At 41.5% G+C, this 10,681-nt stretch overlaps 1 pseudogene; it reads right to left on the bottom strand.

Moving 5' to 3' along the window:
• Positions 1-202: 202 nt before the first annotated feature.
• On the bottom strand, positions 203-10,110 carry LOC117765032 (annotated as a pseudogene).
• Positions 10,111-10,681: the final 571 nt, after the last annotated feature.

Raw genomic sequence — 10,681 nt, 5'->3', positions numbered from 1 at the left:
GTACAAATGAGAGACATATTTTATTGACAGATAACAACATTCAAATTAATTTAAAAATGTACAGGCTGAATGGCAAATTTAAAAAAAAAAAAAAAGGTTCTTTCATTTTTAACTTAAATCCATAGGTCACTATTCACCGTGCTGAACACTTTCTGGGCGTGCTGAAAGAAAAACAGCATTTCTAAACCCGGACTTTTATTCGTTTATTCAATAACTGGACTTTGCCGAACAAGATTTTGTTTTTTTTAAATAGTGTGTTGAAACCCATCTCAATATGACACAATAAATAAAGTCTTTGGTTTGCAGCTATGATGTCTTCAGCGACATATATAAACTTGATATTGTGCAAACCTCCTCTCTTTGTCTTTCTCTGTGTGTGATTGTCAGTAACTGTACGTTTGACCTTCATGAATTAGCAGCAAAATCCCACAAAACTGCACTGTATGAAAGATCGTCAGCCTTATCTGTGACGATGATAACCTCATGTTTAAGTGTCAGAATTATATTAACAAATGATCATATTAAAACACATTAATTCATTTCCATGTACAAGTCAGTGAAACTTGGAGTTTGACAGATTGGAACGGTTAGTGATCTGCAGACTAACCCCTCGCGCGTCGTGTTGAGCTGAATCCGTCACGTTGAGAGACATTTTTAGATTTGGACACATTTAAATGTCTTTAATATGTAACAAAACGCCACTGACAGTAATTTTCTTTTATAAAAAGCAAACTCTCATCACATTTCTGTTGTGTACACTCTGAGATTGGAACGGAGTTTGGCAGTGGCTGAGCTATTCCAGGACACTCTACACAACCATTCTCTAAAATGGGATTTCCATTTGAGTCACGCTGTTCCCATTTATCCTTTATGCTGTTACTTCGTTCCCGGCTTATTCATTTCTACAGATGCCTCCAAACCACATCCTTGCTGCAGCCTGTGACACATCAGTCAGAACATATTTCTTAGTATTCTCATGGATCTTTGTTCTCTCCTCCGTTACAGGACCTTTTGTCCTTTGGACCTTTTGTCGGCCCCATCTTCACTTTTGAATTTCTCTTTTCTTTTTTTGTTGTTGTTGTTGTTTTGGTGGAAGGCCCTTCACATATCTTTCGTCTTGTGCAGCCGAACCGTAGAGCTCTGCAGATTAGGGGGTAATTTAATGACAGGGAGCTTTGGTTGCATTGTTTTCATGGTATCGCTGTTCGGTCGTGGCAGCTAGTGTCCACCTCCGCTTCTGGACGCTCCAGTCACCCAGTCGGTGATGATGAACGACAAACTCATGATCATGAAGATGAAGCCCAGGGCAGCAAAGCATGCAGCCTGCAGAGGTGTAAGGAAACACAACAACATCTGTGTCAACAACATGTAAAATAATAAAGTAATGCAGTAGCAACACTATAGGGTTTGTCCCTTTAAGATGTGTAACCTCCCTATAGTTTGTTTTGGGGGTTCATCTCCTAACATGTGGGGCGAAAGCATCTGGATCATTTCAGGTGTCTTCCTGTATTATCTGCCTCTGATTGGTCAGTGTGGAGAGACATCGAGGTTTTGATTGGTCAAGAGGGGGGCGGGACTAGAGGAGAGCGCAGGCCCGGGCGATTGGATGAAACAGCGCGGGAAGTAGCGTGTGTTTCTCCTAATGTGGAAGCTAGCTACAAAAAGTGAAGTCAAGTGTAACAGGTGAATGTAAAGTGTCTTTTAGGAAGTGTTTTGTTGTTTTGACCGTGGGAGCTGTGTGGCCACTTGTTAGCATTCAGCTAATGCTATGCTAGTTCGTAAAAAAAAAAAAACGGACGCAGGAGCCGCACGGGGGCACCAGGTAGCGGACCACGTGACCGGAACAGCATGGTTGCACCTCTGGCTTCGAGGGAGACTGACTGTGTTTGAATTAACTTTTGTTGCTTAATGCTACTTTGTACCCGAGCACATTTATTATATGTCCGGTTAAAGTCTGATCTTTGACATGAATAGCTTTGGCAAAGTGCCGTACATTTTCTGTTATCTATATTTAAAGGACACCTCCTGCAGTTTTGGGTTTTGCCTTAGAGAGGTTATCCTGAAGGTGAGTTAATCATTTAATAAAATGTTTGTTTAATAAATGATTTATTTTCATATACATTCCCTCTTTGTCGGTGTTAATGAACAGGCTTTAAAGCTGAGGTATTATTTCCTAGGATCACAAGGGTTAACACTGCTATTTACTCAGTTACAAGTTATTTTCATGCAGGTTGAAAACAGTACATATCATGAACGAGGTGTATTACAGGGACTGGTTGAGAAACAAAAGAACCCAGTGCTTAGGATCTTGTGGTGATCGAGGCCAAGGAAGCGCTACACGAGAGAAGATTAATGTAATTTCATATATAGCTGAAGGAATCGACTTGTACCTGAATCTTAGGTCTGGACAGTAAAGGCTCCTGCTCTTCAGGAACAATCCGGACATAGAAGATTCCGGGTAGGATGAAGATGAGGGTGGGGGCAGATGTGGCTCCTGTAGATGAAGGTGGAGAACAGAGAAGTTAAGGCGGCACACAGAAAATGATTACACAGCTTCCAGATGATGCAGTTAATACAAAAAATCCTCACTGAAGCCCAGACTAAACAGCGTTTCTTCCTGTGTAAACATACCGATGATGCCAAAAATGTCGCGGATAGAGGGCACGAAGATAACAAGCAGGTTGACCAAGAAGATGAGACAGAATGCGATGCCTGCGTGTCTGGCCCAGTGGAAAGGCTTGTCAGGGAACAAGATCTGGAGCAGAGCCCTGCGGATCTGCAGAAGGATGGAAGGAAAAAATGTTTCCGTTTACAAACAAGATAACAAGTACTAAGACTGATAAAATCATTTAAAATAAAGGTCATCTGGTTTTATCACCACAGGTAACAGAGTTATGCCACTGTTCATTTGGCGCTACGCGTATACAGTAACTCCATCTTCCAGCTAGCTGACATTTTGGCGAGCATTTTCCATCGCCCCTTGAGGGCATAAATATTTGTTTGTACAAGACCAGAAGTGCAACATACTTGACAGTTTCAGTCTACAGAGCAACAGCAGCGGTTCACACTCGAAACAGAAATACAGTATTGTCTTTTGGGGGAAAAAACTCAAGAAACCCTTTTACATGGACACTGAGATCCTGTATATTAATTGATTTAAGACAATAATCTGAATAAGGCACTGCCATGCAAACAGCATGTTCTGATTACTTTAACAGGAATAAGGTCAGCGTCGGAATAAGCAATAATGGAATTATGTCGTGAGGAGTATTCCGACCTCCTATTGGAGTTTTCACAGCATTTTGCAACATCAACACAAGGCAGTTGCCAACAGCTGGATGACGCATGGCCTCAGTTTGAGTGTAAACATGTGTAGGATATAATGTTAGAGAAAACTACGGCATGTTTGCTGATTGACGCTGCATTTTTAATAATCTTTTTTATTCTGGATGCTTTCCAGCCATTTTAAAAACTGGTCCCTTTCAGCATCTGTAGATGAGTCTGAAGTCTGAAGAGGCTCCATACACTCAACACAGTGCTGGAACAGAAACAGCTGGTTTGAGAAGTTTTGCTCTGAAACTGAGTTATTTTCAGAACCTTGAAACTAACTCTATTTTTACTTTCTCAGACTGTGTGTATTTGCATGGATCCCTTCTGCAGCGCCACTAATGTGGTAAAGAGGCGACATTAGAAGCCTCATGAACTCGTAATGTTCCAGCTGTGAGTTCAGGATGTTCTTGGACAACCTTGGTAGGAAGTGACCTACTTAAAAAAGAAAAGCCCCAAGTCATAAACTGGTCTCAGGCTTATCTGCCAATAAAATATTTGGTTTATTAGAATGAATACACAATTTTTTAACCACTAGGGGTCATCACTTTCATGATAATGATTTTAATAAGCCTCCATAATGGCTTTCATACTGCATTTATCTATTCTTAGTAAATACAATTATAAAAGCTATATTTTATAATTAAAATATATTTATTGAGGTCAACCCTTTCTTTTTTTATGAAATGTGTAAAGTAACAATTACTTCTTTCTTTTCTAATATGATGAATATCTCACCGGAAACAGAACCACGGGGACAGTGAGCGTGACGGCCACCAGCACCGCCAGACGCACGCAGAGAATCAGGACGTCCCGGAGGCCCAAGTGAATGTAGGTGTGGAGCAGCTCCGGACCTCCACACACCTAATACACACACAGAGAGAAGCACACACCGGATTGATATACAGTATCTCACCTGGCATAGACCCTCATTCACAACATCGGAAATGTGTATGAGCACTGGGCACAAGTGGGCCATTCATTAGAAATCTTGCCAATCACAACATCAGAACAGAGTGACCTTTTGAGTCTCTTACCATAAAAAGTGAGGTAACACAAAAAGAGCCGTCAGCAGGACATGACAACATGGCCAAGATGGAAATGTTTGGCGACACCCTGCATACGTTTCTTGTGGCACTGCAAAGAAAATTAAAAGAATTTTAATTAAAACCTTTTAGCTCAGCTTTCATCTTCAACACATTTGAAGGAAATACGATGTTTTCTGACTTACATCGTCAGCAGTTCTGTGTAGATGCGGTAACACCTCGGGGTGACGACAAAAGCGAAGGCCAGGATTGGATTGTGTACGGCGGGTCTAGAAAGCAGAAAACAACAAATGTTGGTGAGTAATATGCAGGCCAATAGTTACCTATAATCAAATACAAGCTGTTGACCTAACGCGCTTCACTGCGCTCTTATCGGCCAGGGAAATAGATATACAGCCGACACTTGGCGATGTGTAAATGATATTCCACTAACCATGTGAGTTACGGTAAACATCTTGGCTTCACGAGAAGTCGCTCGTCTCATTCATGGGAGCGTGGTCGTCAGCAATAACAGGTCATATTAGGATGATCAGCATCTCCCAGCGGACCACGGAATATTGAATTTCTTGTAGATAACCTGGAGATTGACAGCAATCCGAGATAAAACGTTAAACAGAGGAACAGCTGAAGATATTGTATGAATCTTTATTTGGCTCTTTGCCGACTCACCGAAATGAGGAAAAACACCATGCAAGAGAGGGAGAAGCCACTGGTGTAGCCCAGGTAACCTGGATTAGAAAATGATTCAGTCACAAACTCAGGAGAAACACTGGAAGAGATGATGCTTTGAATTTCAGAATATGAGAGTAAACACAGCATAAAAAACAGGTCGTAGAGACGTGAAATATGAGAAAATAAAGGTAATCAACTAAAGAAAATGTGATGACAGGATGAAAAACATACCAAGTTGTTTCATGAGTGCTAGAGGAAGAATGATGGAAATGCTAACAATGATGATCAAGTAGTTTCCATTCATGTACCACTCTCTAAGAAACAGTCAAACAAACAAACAAAATCAGTTCTGCAGAAAAAGTAAAACGTGAGTCTACTGAGGTATATGCATAAATCAGAGTAATCCTACTACACTCACTCGGTGTTTACTTCAGCTTCAAGAAAAGCTTGAATAACCAGAGGAAGCTCAGACTTGATGATGAAGAGATAGCTGGACATTGCTAAAAGGAAAATGAAACAAGTTTATTTTGGTAATTTACTATGGTGTGTTGATCTGATGGCATCAGGTTTAAATATAGCAAAAAAAAGATTTTATAAAAAGACATCGTACCTCCAATGTTGTGTACTGTTATAATGCACGCAGCCACTATTTTCCCCACGGGGCCAAACGCCCGATTCCCCAGCTGTTCATACGCCCGGATCCCTGAAAGCACATGAACATTATATTTGTGTGTGATAAATTTTGAATACAGAATTTATTCTGTGGCCTCATATGCTAAGTGAGCGTAGCTCTGGCTCACCGACAACTCCAGCACTTTTCAACAGGAGATGGATGGAATACGCAGACAGAATGGCAATGGACAGCAACAGGATTCTGTGAAGACACGAGAGAGGGGATTTAATTTTATCTACAAAGACAATAGTAAAAGATAATTCTGTTAATATTCAATCAGTGGGAATCATCTTTAGTCGCTGTTCTTTTCCACCCTCACAAGAGAGTTTGGCTTGGCTTTAAGAGACTCCCCAACCCCCCCCCCCCCCCCCCCCCCCCCGCCACATAGCACAGGTCTGATCCAAGCAGGCGTGCCTTGGATCTGTTCACTAAGGTCTATATTTAACAGCTCAAATCTGATTTAGAGAAGCTGCGTGTGCATGAGCTCTAATGTACAATGTGACAGATCAGGCTTTGCGCAGTAGCAGTTGTAGGCGCACATTTACACCCACGGGCCACACAGGCACACACAAACATATTCCTGCACAGAGCTCAGGCCCCTGTCACCACACATACCTGTCCTAACACAAACACACAGATGACAGACACACCCCTGTGGCCCTGCTTCTAGCCTTATAAGGACCCTCCACTGACTGCATCCAACAACACAAACCTTGACCTAATCCTAATTATAACCTGAAATCAAATATCCAACTCAAAGTGAAACACCAGTAACAGCAAAATGATTAAAACATACACAACAAATAATTAACTATGCAAAACATGTAATGCAATATTATCACGTCTTGAAATATTCTTAAAATAAAGGATCAAACGGATACAGAAGCCATTAAGACATGGGCAAAATGACTTGCACACATCTTCACTGTGTTGAACACACTCATCTAACAGCCATGCTTTATTCTTGCAACCTCAAGGAGCGCGCACATTTAGCTTAACCCAAATACTAAATATAAGTCATAAGAAGAAGCTGAATATAGTATACTACAATATCCTCTTTGGACAAGAGTATTTTAAGGATGCAGTGGGCAAATGCATGCATCTACATGGATAGACAAATACATAAACAGTCAGACATATAGTTTGTGTGTTTGGCTTCATACTCACAAAAAAAGAATGATTCCAGTGTTGGACATTGCAAAAGCCAATCCCAGAATTCCACTGCCCATTATGGCGTTACTGAGATTAAAGACGGACATGCCAAATGAAGTCTTTCCCTCGAACTGCAGCGAGAAGACAACAGAAGATGAAAATCAAATTCTGAAACAAAATCCCACAACAGCACAAGGATTACAGCAAAGAAACATCTTCTGATAGACGGGGACATGAGTTGTGACCGTGATTAACTTTAAGTAACTTAACGTGAAGTAACTTAGTTGTGGTAGTTGGCCAGTGAACACAGCCTCGTAACGTGCACTCAGCACAACGGAGGGCCAGTAAAGAGACAGACATGGCTGGTTAAAACTTTATGGATTTATTTTTGACGGTACACCAGCCCACTGGGATTTGTCCTGAAGTCCCTGTGGCCGTAAGCAAAATTCTGCAAAGTTAGGAGTGCCTCTACCTCTAACTGACCTGGGAGCCTCGTAAACCATTTACTAACACCTCACACCCCCCCCCCCCAGTACCCCCCACCACAATTCTCCCTCCTTTAAATCAGCTTGTTCCATGTGTCAAAGAACACGGATCACAAAGAGCTATAAACAAACAAAACCTAGTAAGGGTCAGATATTTTTCATGGAATCTCAAGATAACTGAACATGAAATACTCCGATATAAGGGCTTTGTCTCGTGTTGGCTGCGTATTTTCTCCACGGACAAACCTAAACATAGCGCATGTACTGTGTTTATATAGACGAGAATATAATTACATTTTTAGCATCTGCAATCGGCCTATTTTAACTGGCTCTTCCAAAATCTTCCATTTGAGATATTTTCAAACATTCTATGCTATTTCAAGACCTTCTGAGGCTTGAAAGAATGTGTTGTGGTTATTATTTAAGGAGTACTACATACGACATGCACAGTATGCTCAGGTGATCAACATTTTAAACTCAATATTAAATCAAAAGTCAATGTCAATCCATTTATTTACATTATCGGCCATTAATGTGTGGACTGGTTCCTGGCGGTTTTCTGCTGGGAAGCACGAGACTCGTTAGGTGCTGGTGCATGTGATGAGTATTTGCATCTTTCATGAATATTTGCGTTTGGGTCAATAAGTGGCTGTTTACCTTTTAAACAAGGTAGATTTGGTTTTCATACAGCCGCTGGGCTCACAAACACACACACACAGCCACACACAAAGACACACATAGTACAGCAATACAACAAACTGAGAAAAATCACTCACATCTGTAAAGCGCATTTCTTTCATAGCACCAGTCTTATGTGGGAGGAACTCCTCGTGTTCAGCCATGACGTCCAGCCCATCAAACCTATACAACAGGAAAATATATATATATATATATTATTATCTCACGACACATTAACTGTGATATGATCTATATGGTTTGTTTAGGAGTCTTACCCTTCTTCTTTGCTGTGTCCATTCATCTTCTGAAGCTCCATTGTTTTGGTTGTTACTGAGGTTGTTGCTTGAGGGACTTTAAAGATTCACGTTTGCTTGACTCAAGATTTCGCTTTAAAATTTTCTGGAAGAAAAGAGACAACCACTTTTGAATTTGCTTAATAGTTGCTTATCGAAATCTACTGCGCACCTAGAAAGCACAGATCTGACAAACTTTCCATTATTTGTGGGGAAAAAAAGAAACCTTTTCTGAAATCTTAACAACTAAAGAACTCACTCAGGACGGGCTCTGGTCTCCGGCACAATAAATATAGATTTATTTAAGCGACTGGCAAAGGTATTTAAAACTCCTCAGCCACTTAAAGGTAAACAAAGCCTATTTGAGGAAAGCCAAACAGAAAAAAAAGCTTTGGAGCTTCAAAATGGCAGGCCTATAAAGTCTGGAGACACACCACTGTAATTTCTCCCACTTGCCAAAGACAACATGAATCTTGGATTTATGATGTTTTCTTCTTCTTCTGGCGAACTCCTTTGCCACGGGTTCAATTTGGAGTTCTCCTCCCTAACTCAGATGTGAGGAGAAAAAAAATTCTGGATTACAAAAAAAAAATTCGAGAGGAAATTTGACACGTTAGCTGTGTCAGTTTAAAGCTTGTGTGATATTAAGGGCTTAAAGTAACAAATGTTGTCAGAGGACTTATGTTGCTCTAATCTACTGTGGGCCACACAAAGCTGGCATGGACGTGCTCTGGGAATGAGCGTAGGTCTGCCCTCCTGCCACAGGGGTCATGAGATACTTCCCTTCTTCTGAGTGTCCTCAGGATTTTCACATCTGACCCCTAAAGACACAGTCGTTGTGACATTCCTAAAGAGTTTTACACAAAACTGGAATTTCCCCCCTTTTCCTACGCTTGTCGCTGAACAATCCCTACAACTTTGTGCTTGATAGCAGAGACCCACAGAGTCAAACAAAGGCCTCCTGTGTAAATGGTGCTATTTAGTCTAAATACAGAGTAGTCCTTTGCCTGCATACTGGCCTCAGGTCAAGTTTGGTTGGACTAACTTTCTTCAGCTACAAACGCAATGACTTTCCCACGGCTCGTGGCCAACACACTCAAGCCACAAAGAATTTGGACTAAATGTCAGCAACGTGTTCCACTTTAAGTTTCGCAAAAAGACTCGCTCACATTGGAGGAGGCAGATGTTTTACAACAGGGCCTGCTATGCATTTTAAATGTGGAGTGGGGAAGCTGGAGAAGCTGGAGAAACTTGACAAACCAAATTAACTGAAAACTTGTTCCACGTTAGACAATTCATTGGCCACGGCGTATAGCTAAGTGGAAACAAAGAAGTAATAAAACCCCAAAAGTACTCTTGTGTTTTCCATCAGTTTCTACAGCCTTTTTTTTGTTTTACCCCAACAACCTTCCCTGATGCAGTTTCCAATGTGCTCAATGTACTGTAGTTAAAATGTCCTATTATTCTGAAACAATCATTAGACTAATCTTGTCAATGAACAACACACGCTCAGTGAAACATAGTGGAGATTAATGCAGCCTTACTATCTAGCACTGCACGCCACATGGTTTCTTGTCTGATGCAAGACCAGCTTACGATTGACAGTTAGCCCTTCCCTTTCCTTCCTCAACATATGAAACCCAAAGACACACACACACAAAACTGCGTAACTTACCCTTAGCCCAGCTGCCTTTTTCTGGATATCGAAATAATAATTCCTGGTGTAAATTTGGCTCAGTTTTGTGCAGCTTAGCTCTTAGGGAGTCTCTTCAAAGCTCCTTGGTAGTGAAGAGGGGAGAGAGTGAGAGGGATTAGAGGCTGGGAGGGAGTAAGAGGGAAATGGGAACACCCATAACTTAACCCTTTACAGTTACAGGTAGTTTCAGTGACAAAGACGCTGTAGGGAGCCGCTCACCAGGTGTCTGCACTGTGAAGGTGTCAACACCGGAGCCCAAACAATGGGAATCAATTGCTTCTAGTTTCCCGACAGTCTGCAGTTCGAGGCTACAGGTAAACCCAGGAACTCTGCAAATTTACATGGACTCTTATCATGCTGGAGACTGATTACCATGTCACTGCAGACTATGGGAGTAGAAAGAAGGCCCAGAATGGGTCTCCTCCAAGGTGGGCTTTTGCCTCACCATGGGCGGATACTCACTGACAGTTTGCATCCTGCTGGAAGTCACAGTGATGGTAATTAGCTTAGGAGATAAGTGCTTTTTTAAGATTGCCAACATGTGAGTGTGCTCAGGAGTGGAAACATGGTGCGTGCTCACAAGTTATCATGTGCTTGATCCAAAACAAAGCTGAGCTGTAGAAATGGTCATGTCATGCAACACATGTGACCCATGAAAA

This window comes from Hippoglossus hippoglossus, chromosome 7 (assembly GCF_009819705.1).
Source record: "Hippoglossus hippoglossus isolate fHipHip1 chromosome 7, fHipHip1.pri, whole genome shotgun sequence".
NCBI classification, from domain to species: Eukaryota; Metazoa; Chordata; class Actinopteri; order Pleuronectiformes; family Pleuronectidae; genus Hippoglossus; species Hippoglossus hippoglossus.
The sequence above is the reverse complement of the archived record's forward strand: the minus strand, read 5'-3'. Positions and strand labels throughout refer to the sequence as shown.